The following is a 14,462-nucleotide window of genomic DNA, read 5'->3' as shown; positions in this document are numbered from 1 at the left end:
TAGCTAACATGTCATACAGGGCTAGGTGAGACTCCAACGGCTCTGGGGCTAGTAAATCAACAGTAAAGTCGCACATCAACTTAGCAGGTGATACTATCATTAAATAGCAAGATGGCCAGTAAAACTACAGTAGACGCCAACCTCTGACGAATTAAAAAGAAAAAACGAATTTACTTTAAGATGCTTCTTCAGATTGGAGGTGGAGTCTGGACGCTGACAGGAGGTTGTTTGCTGGTAAGCAGAGGTTGCACTGCAAAGTTATATTTTGTTCTCCCTCCTGCTTAAATGTGAAATGCTGTTTGAATTTCCAAGATAGAAACGCATTCCTGTCCCGGCTCTGTTTTGCCTTGCCCCCCTATGATGTGTTTTATGACATTTTGAGGTCTTCCAAAAATTTGACTTTTTTGACATTTTTTGACCCCTTACTATACTATGACGTTTTTTATGATATTTTTAGGTCTTACAAAAATTTGACTTTTTTGGCATTTTTTGACGCCTTATGGCTGTATGACGTTTTTTATGGCATTTTGAGGTCAAAATTTTTTTTGACTTTTTTTGTCCGATTTTGACGCCTTAGTATACTATGATGTTTTTTATGACATTTTGAGGTAAAAAAATTTTTTGACTTTTTTTGTCCGATTTCGATGCTTTTCTACACTATGACGTTTTTTATGACATTTTGAGGTCAAAAATTTTTTTGACTTTTTTTGGCCGATTTTGACGCCTTACTATACTATGACGTTTTTTATGACATTTTGAGGTCAAAAAATTTTTTCACTTTTTTTGGCCGATTTTGACGCCTTACTATAGCATGACGTTTTTTATGACATTTTGAGGTCAAAAAAAAATTTGACTTTTTTGGCCGATTTTGACGCCTTACTATACTATGACGTTTTTATGACATTTTGAGGTCAAAAAATTTTTTCACATTTTTTGGCCGATTTTGACGCCTTACTATACTATGACGTTTTTTATGACATTTTGATGTTAAAAATTTTTTTGACTTTTTTTAGGCCATTTGGATGCCTTACTATACTGTGACGTTTTTTATGACATTTTGAGCGGAAATTTTTTTTTGACTTTTTTTGGCCGATTTTGACGCCTTACTATACTATGACGTTTTTATGACATTTTGAGGTCAAAAATTTTTTTCACATTTTTTGGCCGATTTTGACGCCTTACTATACTATGACGTTTTTTTATGACATTTTGATGTTAAAAAATTTTTTGACTTTTTTTAGGCCATTTGGATGCCTTACTATACTGTGACGTTTTTTATGACATTTTGAGGTAAAAAATTTTTTTCACTTTTTTTGTCCGATTTCGACGCCTTGCTATACTATGATGTTTTTTTATGACATTTTGAAGTCAAAAAAAATTTTGACTTTTCTTGTCCGATTTTGACGCCTTACTATACTGTGACGTTTTTTTATGACATTTTGAAGTCAAAAATATTTTTGACTTTTTTTGTCCGATTTTGACGCCTTAGTATACTATGACGTTTTTTATGACATTTTGAGGTCAAAACATTTTTTGACTTTTTTTGGCCAATTTTGACGCCTTACTATACTATGATGTTTTTTATGACATTTTGAGCGGAAATTTTTTTTTGACGTTTTTTATGACATTTTGAGGTAAAAAAAAAATGTGACTTTTTTTGGCCGATTTTGACGCCTTACTATACTATGACGTTTTTTGTGACATTTTGAGGTAAAAAAAAATTTTGACTTTTTTTGGCCGATTTTGACGCCTTACTATACTATGACGTTTTTTATGACATTTTGAGGTCAAAAAATTTTTTGACTTTTTTTGGCCGATTTTGACGCCTTACTATAGAATGACGTTTTTTATGACATTTTGAGCGGAAATTTTTTTTTGACTTTTTTTGGCCGATTTTGACGCCTTACTATACTATGACGTTTTTTATGACATTTTGAGCGGAAATTTTTTTTTGACTTTTTTTGGCCGATTTTGACGCCTTACTATACTATGACTTTTTTATGACATTTTGAGGTAAAAAAAAATTTTGACTTTTTTTGGCCGATTTTGACGCCTTACTATACTATGACGTTTTTTATGACATTTTGAGGTCAAAAAATTTTTGGACTTTTTTTGGCCGATTTTGACGCCTTACTATAGAATGACGTTTTTTATGACATTTTGAGCGGAAATTTTTTTTTGACTTTTTTTGGCCGATTTTGACGCCTTACGATAGTATGACGTTTTTTATGACATTTTGAGGTCAAAAAAAATTTTGACTTTTTTTGGCCGATTTTGACGCCTTACTATACTATGACGTTTTTTATGACATTTTGAGGTAAAAAAAAAATGTGACTTTTTTTGGCCGATTTTGACGCCTTACTATACTATGACGTTTTTTGTGACATTTTGAGGTCAAAAAAAATTTTTTGACTTTTTTTGGCCGATTTTGACGCCTTACTATACTATGACGTTTTTTATGACATTTTGAGGTCAAAAATTTTTTTGACTTTTTTTGGCCGATTTTGACGCCTTACTATAGAATGACGTTTTTTATGACATTTTGAGCAGAAATTTTTTTTGACTTTTTTTGGCCGATTTTGACGCCTTACTATACTATGACGTTTTTTATGACATTTTGAGGTCAAAAATTTTTTTGACTTTTTTTGGCCGATTTTGACGCCTTACTATAGTATGACGTTTTTTATGACATTTTGAGCGGAAATTTTTTTTTGACTTTTTTTGGCCGATTTTGACGCCTTACTATACTATGACGTTTTTTATGACATTTTGAGGTCAAAAAAAAATGTGACTTTTTTTGGCCGATTTTGACGCCTTACTATACTATGACGTTTTTTATGACATTTTGAGTTCAAAAAAAAATTTGACTTTTTTTGGCTGATTTTGACGCCTTACTATAGTATGACGTTTTTTATGACATTTTGAGGTCAAAAAATTTTTTGACTTCTTTTGGCCGATTTTGACGCCTTACTATAGTATGACGTTTTTTATGACATTTTGAGTTCAAAAATTTTTTTGACTTTTTTTGGCCGATTTTGACGCCTTACTATAGTATGACGTTTTTTATGACATTTTGAGGTCAAAAATTTTTTTGACTTTTTTTGGCCGATTTTGACGCCTTACTATAGTATGACGTTTTTTATGACATTTTGAGATCAAAAAAAAATTTGACTTTTTTTGGCCGATTTTGACGCCTTACTATAGTATGACGTTTTTTATGACATTTTGAGTTCAAAAAAAAATTTGACTTTTTTTGGCCGATTTTGACGCCTTACTATACTATGACGTTTTTTATGACATTTTGAGGTCAAAAAAAAATTTGACTTTTTTTGGCCGATTTTGACGCCTTACTATACTATGACGTTTTTTATGACATTTTGAGGTCAAAAAATTTTTTGACTTTTTTTGGCCGATTTTGACGCCTTACTATAGTATGACGTTTTTTATGACATTTTGAGTTCAAAAAAAAATGTGACTTTTTTTGGCCGATTTTGACGCCTTACTATACTATGACGTTTTTTATGACATTTTGAGGTCAAAAATTTTTTTGACTTTTTTTGGCCGATTTTGACGCCTTACTATAGTATGACGTTTTTTATGACATTTTGAGCGGAAAATTTTTTGGGAATTTTTTTGGCCGATTTTGACGCCTTACTATAGTATGACGTTTTTTATGACATTTTGAGGTCAAAAAATTTTTTCGACTTTTTTTTGTCAGATTTTGACGCCTTACTATAGTATGACGTTTTTTATGACATTTTGAGGTCAAAAATTTTTTTGACTTTTTTTGGCCGATTTTGACGCCTTACTATAGTATGACGTTTTTTACGACATTTTGAGTTCAAAAAAAAATTAGACTTTTTTTGGCCGATTTTGACGCCTTACTATACTATGACGTTTTTTATGACATTTTGAGGTCAAAAATTTTTTTGCCTTTTTTTGGCCGATTTTGACGCCTTACTATAGTATGACGTTTTTTATGACATTTTGAGTTAAAAAAAAAATTTGACTTTTTTTGGCCGATTTTGACGCCTTACTATAGTATGACGTTTTTTATGACATTTTGTGTTCAAAAAAAAATTTGACTTTTTTGGGCCGATTTTGACGCCTTACTATAGTATGACGTTTTTTATGACATTTTGAGTTAAAAAAAAAATTAGACTTTTTTTGGCCGATTTTGACGCCTTACTATAGTATGACGTTTTTTATGACATTTTGAGTTCAAAAATTTTTTTGACTTTTTTTGGCCGATTTTGACGCCTTACTATAGTATGACGTTTTTTATGACATTTTGAGGTCAAAAAATTTTTTCGACTTTTTTTTGTCAGATTTTGACGCCTTACTATAGTATGACGTTTTTTATGACATTTTGAGGTCAAAAGTTTTTTTGACTTTTTTTGGCCGATTTTGACGCCTTACTATACTATGACGTTTTTTATGACATTTTGAGGTCAAAAATTTTTTTGACTTTTTTTGGCCGATTTTGACGCCTTACTATAGTATGACGTTTTTTATGACATTTTGAGTTCAAAAAAAAAATTGACTTTTTTTGGCTGATTTTGACGCCTTACTATAGTATGACGTTTTTTATGACATTTTGAGTTCAAAAAAAAATTTGACTTTTTTTGGCCGATTTTGACGCCTTACTATAGTATGACGTTTTTTATGACATTTTGAGGTCAAAAAATTTTTTCGACTTTTTTTTGTCAGATTTTGACGCCTTACTATAGTATGACGTTTTTTATGACATTTTGAGGTCAAAAGTTTTTTTGACTTTTTTTGGCCGATTTTGACGCCTTACTATAGTATGACGTTTTTTATGACATTTTGAGTAAAAAAAAAAATTTGACTTTTTTTGGCCGATTTTGACGCCTTACTATAGTATGACGTTTTTTATGACATTTTGAGTTCAAAAAAAAATTTGACTTTTTTTGGCCGATTTTGACGCCTTACTATACTATGACGTTTTTTATGACATTTTGAGGTCAAAAATTTTTTTGACTTTTTTTGGCCGATTTTGACGCCTTACTATAGTATGACGTTTTTTATGACATTTTGAGATCAAAAAAAAATTTGACTTTTTTTGGCCGATTTTGACGCCTTACTATAGTATGACGTTTTTTATGACATTTTGAGTTCAAAAAAAAATTTGACTTTTTTTGGCCGATTTTGACGCCTTACTATACTATGACGTTTTTTATGACATTTTGAGGTCAAAAAAAAATTTGACTTTTTTTGGCCGATTTTGACGCCTTACTATACTATGACGTTTTTTATGACATTTTGAGGTCAAAAAATTTTTTGACTTTTTTTGGCCGATTTTGACGCCTTACTATAGTATGACGTTTTTTATGACATTTTGAGTTCAAAAAAAAATTTGACTTTTTTTGGCCGATTTTGACGCCTTACTATACTATGACGTTTTTTATGACATTTTGAGGTCAAAAATTTTTTTGACTTTTTTTGGCCGATTTTGACGCCTTACTATAGTATGACGTTTTTTATGACATTTTGAGCGGAAAATTTTTTGGGAATTTTTTTGGCCGATTTTGACGCCTTACTATAGTATGACGTTTTTTATGACATTTTGAGGTCAAAAAATTTTTTCGACTTTTTTTTGTCAGATTTTGACGCCTTACTATAGTATGACGTTTTTTATGACATTTTGAGGTCAAAAATTTTTTTGACTTTTTTTGGCCGATTTTGACGCCTTACTATAGTATGACGTTTTTTACGACATTTTGAGTTCAAAAAAAAATTAGACTTTTTTTGGCCGATTTTGACGCCTTACTATACTATGACGTTTTTTATGACATTTTGAGGTCAAAAATTTTTTTGCCTTTTTTTGGCCGATTTTGACGCCTTACTATAGTATGACGTTTTTTATGACATTTTGAGTTAAAAAAAAAATTTGACTTTTTTTGGCCGATTTTGACGCCTTACTATAGTATGACGTTTTTTATGACATTTTGTGTTCAAAAAAAAATTTGACTTTTTTGGGCCTATGTTGACGCCTTACTATAGTATGACGTTTTTTATGACATTTTGAGTTAAAAAAAAAATTAGACTTTTTTTGGCCGATTTTGACGCCTTACTATAGTATGACGTTTTTTATGACATTTTGAGTTCAAAAATTTTTTTGACTTTTTTTGGCCGATTTTGACGCCTTACTATAGTATGACGTTTTTTATGACATTTTGAGGTCAAAAAATTTTTTCGACTTTTTTTTGTCAGATTTTGACGCCTTACTATAGTATGACGTTTTTTATGACATTTTGAGGTCAAAAGTTTTTTTGACTTTTTTTGGCCGATTTTGACGCCTTACTATACTATGACGTTTTTTATGACATTTTGAGGTCAAAAATTTTTTTGACTTTTTTTGGCCGATTTTGACGCCTTACTATAGTATGACGTTTTTTATGACATTTTGAGTTCAAAAAAAAATTTGACTTTTTTTGGCTGATTTTGACGCCTTACTATAGTATGACGTTTTTTATGACATTTTGAGTTCAAAAAAAAATTTGACTTTTTTTGGCCGATTTTGACGCCTTACTATAGTATGACGTTTTTTATGACATTTTGAGGTCAAAAAATTTTTTCGACTTTTTTTTGTCAGATTTTGACGCCTTACTATAGTATGACGTTTTTTATGACATTTTGAGGTCAAAAGTTTTTTTGACTTTTTTTGGCCGATTTTGACGCCTTACTATAGTATGACGTTTTTTATGACATTTTGAGTAAAAAAAAAAATTTGACTTTTTTTGGCCGATTTTGACGCCTTACTATAGTATGACGTTTTTTATGACATTTTGAGTTCAAAAAAAAATTTGACTTTTTTTGGCCGATTTTGACGCCTTACTATACTATGACGTTTTTTATGACATTTTGAGGTCAAAAATTTTTTTGACTTTTTTTGGCCGATTTTGACGCCTTACTATAGTATGACGTTTTTTATGACATTTTGAGATCAAAAAAAAATTTGACTTTTTTTGGCCGATTTTGACGCCTTACTATAGTATGACGTTTTTTATGACATTTTGAGTTCAAAAAAAAATTTGACTTTTTTTGGCCGATTTTGACGCCTTACTATACTATGACGTTTTTTATGACATTTTGAGGTCAAAAAAAAATTTGACTTTTTTTGGCCGATTTTGACGCCTTACTATACTATGACGTTTTTTATGACATTTTGAGGTCAAAAAATTTTTTGACTTTTTTTGGCCGATTTTGACGCCTTACTATAGTATGACGTTTTTTATGACATTTTGAGTTCAAAAAAAAATTTGACTTTTTTTGGCCGATTTTGACGCCTTACTATACTATGACGTTTTTTATGACATTTTGAGGTCAAAAATTTTTTTGACTTTTTTTGGCCGATTTTGACGCCTTACTATAGTATGACGTTTTTTATGACATTTTGAGCGGAAAATTTTTTGGGAATTTTTTTGGCCGATTTTGACGCCTTACTATAGTATGACGTTTTTTATGACATTTTGAGGTCAAAAAATTTTTTCGACTTTTTTTTGTCAGATTTTGACGCCTTACTATAGTATGACGTTTTTTATGACATTTTGAGGTCAAAAATTTTTTTGACTTTTTTTGGCCGATTTTGACGCCTTACTATAGTATGACGTTTTTTACGACATTTTGAGTTCAAAAAAAAATTAGACTTTTTTTGGCCGATTTTGACGCCTTACTATACTATGACGTTTTTTATGACATTTTGAGGTCAAAAATTTTTTTGCCTTTTTTTGGCCGATTTTGACGCCTTACTATAGTATGACGTTTTTTATGACATTTTGAGTTAAAAAAAAAATTTGACTTTTTTTGGCCGATTTTGACGCCTTACTATAGTATGACGTTTTTTATGACATTTTGTGTTCAATAAAAAATTTGACTTTTTTGGGCCGATTTTGACGCCTTACTATAGTATGACGTTTTTTATGACATTTTGAGTTAAAAAAAAAATTAGACTTTTTTTGGCCGATTTTGACGCCTTACTATAGTATGACGTTTTTTATGACATTTTGAGGTCAAAAAATTTTTTCGACTTTTTTTTGTCAGATTTTGACGCCTTACTATAGTATGACGTTTTTTATGACATTTTGAGGTCAAAAGTTTTTTTGACTTTTTTTGGCCGATTTTGACGCCTTACTATACTATGACGTTTTTTATGACATTTTGAGGTCAAAAATTTTTTTGACTTTTTTTGGCCGATTTTGACGCCTTACTATAGTATGACGTTTTTTATGACATTTTGAGTTCAAAAAAAAATTTGACTTTTTTTGGCTGATTTTGACGCCTTACTATAGTATGACGTTTTTTATGACATTTTGAGTTCAAAAAAAAATTTGACTTTTTTTGGCCGATTTTGACGCCTTACTATAGTATGACGTTTTTTATGACATTTTGAGGTCAAAAAATTTTTTCGACTTTTTTTTGTCAGATTTTGACGCCTTACTATAGTATGACGTTTTTTATGACATTTTGAGGTCAAAAGTTTTTTTGACTTTTTTTGGCCGATTTTGACGCCTTACTATAGTATGACGTTTTTTATGACATTTTGAGTAAAAAAAAAAATTTGACTTTTTTTGGCCGATTTTGACGCCTTACTATAGTATGACGTTTTTTATGACATTTTGAGTTCAAAAAAAAATTTGACTTTTTTTGGCCGATTTTGACGCCTTACTATACTATGACGTTTTTTATGACATTTTGAGGTCAAAAATTTTTTTGACTTTTTTTGGCCGATTTTGACGCCTTACTATAGTATGACGTTTTTTATGACATTTTGAGATCAAAAAAAAATTTGACTTTTTTTGGCCGATTTTGACGCCTTACTATAGTATGACGTTTTTTATGACATTTTGAGTTCAAAAAAAAATTTGACTTTTTTTGGCCGATTTTGACGCCTTACTATACTATGACGTTTTTTATGACATTTTGAGGTCAAAAAAAAATTTGACTTTTTTTGGCCGATTTTGACGCCTTACTATACTATGACGTTTTTTATGACATTTTGAGGTCAAAAAATTTTTTGACTTTTTTTGGCCGATTTTGACGCCTTACTATAGTATGACGTTTTTTATGACATTTTGAGTTCAAAAAAAAATTTGACTTTTTTTGGCCGATTTTGACGCCTTACTATACTATGACGTTTTTTATGACATTTTGAGGTCAAAAATTTTTTTGACTTTTTTTGGCCGATTTTGACGCCTTACTATAGTATGACGTTTTTTATGACATTTTGAGCGGAAAATTTTTTGGGAATTTTTTTGGCCGATTTTGACGCCTTACTATAGTATGACGTTTTTTATGACATTTTGAGTTAAAAAAAAAATTTGACTTTTTTTGGCCGATTTTGACGCCTTACTATAGTATGACGTTTTTTATGACATTTTGTGTTCAAAAAAAAATTTGACTTTTTTGGGCCGATTTTGACGCCTTACTATAGTATGACGTTTTTTATGACATTTTGAGTTAAAAAAAAAATTAGACTTTTTTTGGCCGATTTTGACGCCTTACTATAGTATGACGTTTTTTATGACATTTTGAGTTCAAAAATTTTTTTGACTTTTTTTGGCCGATTTTGACGCCTTACTATAGTATGACGTTTTTTATGACATTTTGAGGTCAAAAAATTTTTTCGACTTTTTTTTGTCAGATTTTGACGCCTTACTATAGTATGACGTTTTTTATGACATTTTGAGGTCAAAAGTTTTTTTGACTTTTTTTGGCCGATTTTGACGCCTTACTATACTATGACGTTTTTTATGACATTTTGAGGTCAAAAATTTTTTTGACTTTTTTTGGCCGATTTTGACGCCTTACTATAGTATGACGTTTTTTACATTTTGAGTTCAAAAAAAAATTAGACTTTTTTTGGCCGATTTTGACGCCTTACTATACTATGACGTTTTTTATGACATTTTGAGGTCAAAAATTTTTTTGCCTTTTTTTGGCCGATTTTGACGCCTTACTATAGTATGACGTTTTTTATGACATTTTGAGTTAAAAAAAAAATTTGACTTTTTTTGGCCGATTTTGACGCCTTACTATAGTATGACGTTTTTTATGACATTTTGTGTTCAAAAAAAAATTTGACTTTTTTTGGCCGATTTTGACGCCTTACTATACTATGACGTTTTTTATGACATTTTGAGGTCAAAAATTTTTTTGACTTTTTTTGGCCGATTTTGACGCCTTACTATAGTATGACGTTTTTTATGACATTTTGAGTTCAAAAAAAAATTTGACTTTTTTTGGCCGATTTTGACGCCTTACTATAGTATGACGTTTTTTATGACATTTTGAGTTAAAAAAAAAATTTGACTTTTTTTGGCCGATTTTGACGCCTTACTATAGTATGACGTTTTTTATGACATTTTGAGTTAAAAAAAAAATTTGACTTTTTTTGGCCGATTTTGACGCCTTACTATACTATGACGTTTTTTTATGACATTTTGAGGTCAAAAATTTTTTTGACTTTTTTTGGCCGATTTTGACGCCTTACTATACTATGACGTTTTTTATGACATTTTGAGGTCAAAATTTTTTTTGACTTTTTTTGGCCGATTTTGACGCCTTACTATAGTATGACGTTTTTTATGACATTTTGAGCGGAAATTTTTTTTTGACTTTTTTTGGCCGATTTTGACGCCTTACTATAGTATGACGTTTTTTATGACATTTTGAGTTCAAAAAAAAATTTGACTTTTTTTGGCCGATTTTGACGCCTTACTATACTATGACGTTTTTTATGACATTTTGAGGTCAAAAATTTTTTTGACTTTTTTTGGCCGATTTTGACGCCTTACTATACTATGACGTTTTTTATGACATTTTGAGGTCAAAAATTTTTTTGACTTTTTTTGGCCGATTTTGACGCCTTACTGTAGTATGACGTTTTTTATGACATTTTGAGCGGAAATTTTTTTTTGACTTTTTTTGGCCGATTTTGACGCCTTACTATACTATGACGTTTTTTATGACATTTTGAGTTCAAAAATTTTTTTGACTTTTTTTGGCCGATTTTGACGCCTTACTATAGTATGACGTTTTTTATGACATTTTGAGTTCAAAAATTTTTTTGACTTTTTTTGGCCGATTTTGACGCCTTACTATAGTATGACGTTTTTTATGACATTTTGAGTTCAAAAAAAAATTTGACTTTTTTTGGCCGATTTTGACGCCTTACTATACTATGACGTTTTTTATGACATTTTGAGGTCAAAAAATTTTTTTACTTTTTTTGGCCAATTTTGACGCCTTACTATACTATGACGTTTTTTATGACATTTTGAGTTCAAAATTTTTTTTGACTTTTTTTGGCCGATTTTGACGCCTTACTATAGTATGACGTTTTTTATGACATTTTGAGCGGAAAATTTTTTTGGAATTTTTTTGGCCGATTTTGACGCCTTACTATAGTATGACGTTTTTTATGACATTTTGTGTTCAAAAAATTTTTTGACTTTTTTTGGCCGATTTTGACGCCTTACTATAGTATGACGTTTTTTATGACATTTTGAGTTCAAAAAAAAATTTGACTTTTTTTGGCCGATTTTGACGCCTTACTATACTATGACGTTTTTTATGACATTTTGAGTTCAAAAAAAATTTTGACTTTTTTTGGCCGATTTTGACGCCTTACTATACTATGACGTTTTTTATGACATTTTGAGTTCAAAAAAAAATTTGACTTTTTTTGGCCGATTTTGACGCCTTACTATAGTATGACGTTTTTTATGACATTTCGAGTTTAAAAAAAAAAATTGACTTTTTTTGGCCGATTTTGACGCCTTACTATAGTATGACGTTTTTTATGACATTTTGAGGTCAAAAAATTTTTTTGACTTTTTTTGGCCGATTTTGACGCCTTACTATACTATGACGTTTTTTATGACATTTTGAGGTCAAAAAAAAATTTGACTTTTTTTGGCCGATTTTGACGCCTTACTATACTATGACGTTTTTTATGACATTTTGAGGTCAAAAATTTTTTTGACTTTTTTGGCCGATTTTGACGCCTTACTATAGTATGACGTTTTTTATGACATTTTGAGTTCAAAAAAAAATTTGACTTTTTTTGGCCGATTTTGACGCCTTACTATACTATGACGTTTTTTATGACATTTTGAGGTCAAAAATTTTTTTGACTTTTTTTGGCCGATTTTGACGCCTTACTATAGTATGACGTTTTTTATGACATTTTGAGCGGAAAATTTTTTGGGAATTTTTTTGGCCGATTTTGACGCCTTACTATAGTATGACGTTTTTTATGACATTTTGAGGTCAAAAAATTTTTTCGACTTTTTTTTGTCAGATTTTGACGCCTTACTATAGTATGACGTTTTTTATGACATTTTGAGGTCAAAAATTTTTTTGACTTTTTTTGGCCGATTTTGACGCCTTACTATAGTATGACGTTTTTTACATTTTGAGTTCAAAAAAAAATTTGACTTTTTTTGGCCGATTTTGACGCCTTACTATAGTATGACGTTTTTTATGACATTTTGAGTTAAAAAAAAAATTTGACTTTTTTTGGCCGATTTTGACGCCTTACTATAGTATGACGTTTTTTATGACATTTTGAGTTAAAAAAAAAATTTGACTTTTTTTGGCCGATTTTGACGCCTTACTATAGTATGACGTTTTTTATGACATTTTGAGTTAAAAAAAAAATTAGACTTTTTTTGGCCGATTTTGACGCCTTACTATACTATGACGTTTTTTATGACATTTTGAGGTCAAAAATTTTTTTGACTTTTTTTGGCCGATTTTGACGCCTTACTATACTATGACGTTTTTTATGACATTTTGAGGTCAAAAAAGTTTTTGACTTTTTTTGGCCGATTTTGACGCCTTACTATAGTATGACGTTTTTTATGACATTTTGTGTTCAAAAAAAAATTTGACTTTTTTTGGCTGATTTTGACGCCTTACTATAGTATGACGTTTTTTATGACATTTTGAGGTCAAAAATTTTTTTGACTTTTTTTGGCCGATTTTGACGCCTTACTATAGTATGACGTTTTTTATGACATTTTGAGCGGAAAATTTTTTTGGAATTTTTTTGGCCGATTTTGATGCCTTACTATAGTATGACGTTTTTTATGACATTTTGAGTTCAAAAAAAAAAATTGACTTTTTTTGGCCGATTTTGACGTCTTACTATACTATGACGTTTTTTATGACATTTTGAGGTCAAAAAATTTTTTGACTTTTTTTGGCCGATTTTGACACCTTACTATACTATGACTTTTTTTATGACATTTTGAGGTCAAAAAAATTTTTGACTTTTTTTGGCCGATTTTGACGCCTTACTATATATGACGTTTTTTATGACATTTTGAGTTCAAAAAAAATTTTGACTTTTTTTGGTCGATTTTGACGCCTTACTATACTATGACGTTTTTTATGACATTTTGAGGTCAAAAAAATTTTTGACTTTTTTTGGCCGATTTTGACGCCTTACTATAGTATGACATTTTTTATGACATTTTGAGGTCAAAAAAATTTTTGACTTTTTTTGGCCGATTTTGACGCCTTACTATAGTATGACGTTTTTTATGACATTTTGAGGTCAAAAAAAAATTTGACTTTTTTTGGCCGATTTTGACGCCTTACTATACTATGACGTTTTTTATGACATTTTGAGCAGAAAATTTTTTTTGACTTTTTTTTCCAAGACTAAGGAGCTGGTCATCGACTTCAGGAAGTCCAGCCCACAACCACGGCCAGTGACCATCAAGGACGACGAGGTGGAGATTGTAGGCAACTACAAGTACCTCGGGCTGTGGCTGGACAACAAGCTGGACTGGTCATACTGTACAGATTACCTGTACAAGAAGGGCCAGAGCCGTCTGTGCTTCCTGCGGAGACTGGGGTCCTTTAACATCTGTAGAAAACTCCTGTAGATGTTTTACCAGTCTGTGGTGGCTAGTACACTTTTTTATGCTGTTGTCTGTTGGGGAGGCAGCATGCCAAAAAGGTGTGCTAACAGACTGCACAAACTCATCAGGCGGGCAGGCTCTGTGGTCGGCATGAAGCTGGACTCCCTGGTGACAGTGGCAGAGAGGAGATCACTAAAAAAACTACTGGCTATTATGGACGATGCCAGTCACCCTCTACACACTGTCATCAGTGCACAGAGAAGCCTGACCAGTAACAGGCTGCTCCTCCCCAAGAGTCGGACTAACCGGCTCAGAGACTCCTTTGTCCCCAGAGCCATCAAACTATACAACACCGAATATGGCAGGAGGGGGAGAGGGAGAGGGAAGGAGTACAGCCTGCCGGACACTACTATTCATGTACAATAACCCATGGGCAATAAAAATACTATCCATGTGCAATAACTCATGTGCAGTAATTTATTCTTTCCACCTATTAGAGTGCAATGTTTGTTTGCAATGTTTGTATATACTTTATATTTTAATTATTTATTTGAATCCACCCTTGTT

This window comes from Toxotes jaculatrix, chromosome 7 (assembly GCF_017976425.1).
Source record: "Toxotes jaculatrix isolate fToxJac2 chromosome 7, fToxJac2.pri, whole genome shotgun sequence".
Lineage (NCBI taxonomy): Eukaryota > Metazoa > Chordata > Actinopteri > Toxotidae > Toxotes > Toxotes jaculatrix.
The sequence above is the reverse complement of the archived record's forward strand: the minus strand, read 5'-3'. Positions refer to the sequence as shown.